Consider the following 4173-nt stretch of genomic DNA (forward strand, 5'->3'; position numbering starts at 1 on the left):
TGCTTTTTTGTTTAAAGTATTAATATTTCGGGTAAATAATTTATTAATCCCTTCAGTTCGACAATTAGATAATATATTATGTGAAAGTATAGGGACTAATAAATCACTTACCCATTACTCTAAATACTTTAAACCCGACTGTTATCCTCTTATTTTGAATTTCATCATTACGCTCTCTCATTTTGAATTTCATCATTATGCTCTCTCATTATTTTGATGTTTAGTCTAGGATTGCAAGTAGATACGTAATCTACAACACATGCTATGCAAAATGAAACCTTGGCCAGAAAGAAGAAAATAATTATATTCGTGCAATCCAACAATTAAAACAAACTCGATCTAGAGTAATTGTCTTCTAGTTTGGGTAAATATGAGGGTGTTCAAGAGGCTTTAAATTAGAAAGAATAAGTTGAGGGGTGCCGGAAGGTAATTTTTTTTTTTTATTACTTCTCACTTAAGTTCAACTTATTATCATTTGCAGGTCTTGTCATGACATTCTATCAACAATCATTGTTAATACTATATATGTAGCTATTTTGTATGCTGAGTTAATGCTGAGTTTTTGAGTTCGATATTTTGATCGATATAGATTTTGAGGAAAGAAACAGATCCACGAAGAAAAAATGTTTTCAAAGCGGAATTATGTTCAAAGTTGTCAAATCATCTTAGCTTAGCTTTTTCATCTGTTTCTTATTAGCAATCTTGGTCAATCCTTTGAAAACATTTGTTCGTAGTCGATTTGCTTCTTCCCTCAAAATATGATATATCAATCAAACTCAACAACTCATCATACAATTTAGCAAAAAAAAAAAAAAAAAAAAAACTGCTTATATTCTAGATATATATAGTATCACCAATGGTAATTGATAGAATGTCAAGACTAGACATAAAAATATAATAAGTTGAACTTAAGTGAAAAATAATAAAATAAAATAATACCTTCAGACGCCTTTCAACTCATTCTTTCTGATTTAAGGCATTTTGAACACTCTCATGTTTACCCAAAGTAGAAGACAATTACTCGATAGAGAGTTTGTTTCAATTGCTGGATTGCACAAATATAATTCTTTTCTTCGTTCATGACTAGGGTTTCATGTTGCACAACATGTGTTCCATATTACGTATCTGCTTGCAATCCGTAGATTGAACGTAAACAAGTGGTAAAAAAATGATTACGCACAAATCTAAAGAGAGAAGAGAAAGCAAATAGTGAGAGAAGAGATGGTGATGAGAATCTCACTTTTTGACGAAACCCCGTGTTTTTGGCCGTAAAAGCAATTTCACTCGATAAAAGAAAATGGAAAGAAGACTTTTTACGTTTTCCTGTGTCACTTATAGATTTTAAGTGTTCAAATTATATAAAAAATGGAATGACAAAAATATTATTTGATTAAAAATTGCCACACTCACAGTGTTAATAAATGAACTCCAAGATACCCATTTGTCAAGTTTTAAAACGATGAGGTTAAGTATGAAAATGGTTGAAATCATATGGTTTATTTTTGTATTTCCTTTTTTATTTATGTTGAAATGTTTTGGTTATAAGAATGGAAATCACGGAAAGCTAGAAAATATAAATGAAATATGGCATTTTGTAAAGAAATTGAAATTAAATAAAAACAAACTTGAAACTTGAATAAATCAACTGGAAATGTTGGAATCTTGGACGAGAATTTAAATTGAAATTTTGAACTAAATTGTGAGAAAACTTGAGAAATTGGCAAAGAGATGATCTAATGGACAAGGATGAGAATGAGTGTTGATTTTTTTGAGTTTTAATGCATTGTAAGTTCCAAAGTAAAAAATTAAGTTTTTTTTTTAGAGTTATTGTATTCGTTGGAGTTTTGGCCTTTCATTATTTCACTCCGGCTGGAATGCCGGTTGAAAGTGGTCTAAATTATTAAAAAAGTTTAATTCCCATACAAAACTTTTTTTTTTGGAAAAAGTACAAAAATAATACTTGTGGTTTGTCCAATTTGCAAATAGAGGCATGTGGTTTAAAAGTTTGCAAATAGAGGTCTGTGGTATGATTACACTGTTGAGTTCTTATTACAACCAATAACATTTTTATCTTGAAATATTCTTACATATCAACAAAATAAGGCCATTCTTCCAAAATGCAGCTCCCTAAATCGAACCATAAATCATATGGTGGAAATTTTACGTTTTTCACTAATTTCACGGTTTATGAACTATAATTAATATTGAAGTTCATTTTACACAACTGCAGTTTAATTTTTGGATATGTGTTTTATCAATATGTAAATGTAATTTAAAAAATAGAATAAAAATTTTCTTGATTGAATCAGAACATTGTAATGGAATTTGAAATACCTTATTTTGTAAATTAAATCATACCACAAACCTTTATTTGCAAACTTTTAAACCGCATACCCTGTTTGCAAATAAGGCAAACCACAAGCATTATTTTTGTACTTTGCTTTTTTTTTTTGCTATTCTGTGCAAATTGACAGAAAAATGTGCATATCTCGCGTAAACGATTCCGTTTTGGCTCCACGAAAAGTCTACTAACTCGTAACGAATTAAGGAACTCCAACTTAGCTCAGCAGGATTCTATTGAATTTTACCCTTAAAAATCAGACTTTTAAGAAGAACGTGGAACTGAAAATTAGATTTCAAATATTAACTTGTTGCTTCCCTTAAACATGTAAAAAAACATTCTTTAATATTAATAAATTATTCTTGTTATTTAAAGGGCCAATTATTTAAAGGGTTGGTAAATTATGATTTTATTATTCTAATAAACTTAAATAAAATAAGATTTTGAATATTATACCCCCAACAAATGTGGTTTTTATATGTAAATAATTTTGATTTAATTTGTACATAAAAGATAAAACTTAATTTTTTTTTTGTCATTTGTACCAAACTCCTTGATTTGAATTTTAAAAGGGTAAATTACAAAACTAGGTCAAATGGGAAGCCTATTTACATATTTAACCCATTTACTCATCCTACAACATATCTAGACTATTTTTGTGTGACTTTCCCATAATATCCCAAATCTTTCATCTTCCTCTTCCTTACGGTTTCCTCTTCACCCAAAATGGCTCCTCCTCATTCCACAGGGATCTAACCTGCAAAATCCGTTGTTGTTTAACAGCGTTCTCCAGCAACTCCTACTCCGGTGAGAGAAAAGGGAAGTGAACGGTGGTAGAGGAAAAACGAGAGGGCGATTTTAGGGCGAACGACGGTAGAAGAATGTGAACAGTGAGAGCAAAGAAGAGGAAGAATGCGAACAGACGGTAGAAGAAGGTGAACAGTGAGAGAAAAGACGAGGAAGAAGGCGAACAACAGAGAAAAGGAAAGAAAGAGGGCGATTTTAGAGTGAACGACAACCTCGTTCTGTGAGGCGGAAGATTGGAAAACGCAGAGAAAATGCCTAATTCTATAAATCTCACTGAATTATTGTTGGTGTATTCATTTATGTTCTGATTTTTTTGTTAAATAATGTTAGAATCCGTTGTTGTTTGCCATTTTTTGTTATATACCACTTAGTGAATGTTAAAAACACATCCAGACTTCGCATATGCTAACTAAAATCATCAACTAAACCAAACGTTCGCTTCGCAGGCTTCACATATGCTAATTAAAATCATCAACTAAACCAAACATTAGCTTCGCAGACTTCGCATATGCTAACTAAAATCATCAACTAAACCAACCATTAGTTTCACAGGCTTCACATATTTAGCTTCGCAGGGTTCGCATATGCTAACCTCTGCGAAGTCAGACGGGAGAAAGACAACCGCGCGCTGTTTATGAATGTCTACGTGGTGGACTTTAAAGATAATGCGAACGTAAACTCCCAACCATTTATGCGAGGCATTTTGAATTGTTTGTTGACACGGACAAAGTCAAGGAAAACCTCTGAAATTATTCCAATATTGGACCTTAGACATATAATAGTTCCGAATCGAATCTATTTAGAAAGAAGATCTTTTGTAAATATTGAGGGTATTATGGGAAAGTCACACAAAATCAGTCTAGATATGTAGTAGATTGAGTAAATGGGTTAAATATGTAAATGAGCCTCTCATTTGACCCATTTTTGTAATTAACCCATTTTAAAACCAAACCCACTTGAATCCAGCTAAATCAAATAGATAAAAAAATGTGTTGTTAAATCCAGCCCTAAATTCCCACCCCTAG

Source organism: Euphorbia lathyris, chromosome 8 (assembly GCF_963576675.1).
Source record: "Euphorbia lathyris chromosome 8, ddEupLath1.1, whole genome shotgun sequence".
Lineage (NCBI taxonomy): Eukaryota > Viridiplantae > Streptophyta > Magnoliopsida > Malpighiales > Euphorbiaceae > Euphorbia > Euphorbia lathyris.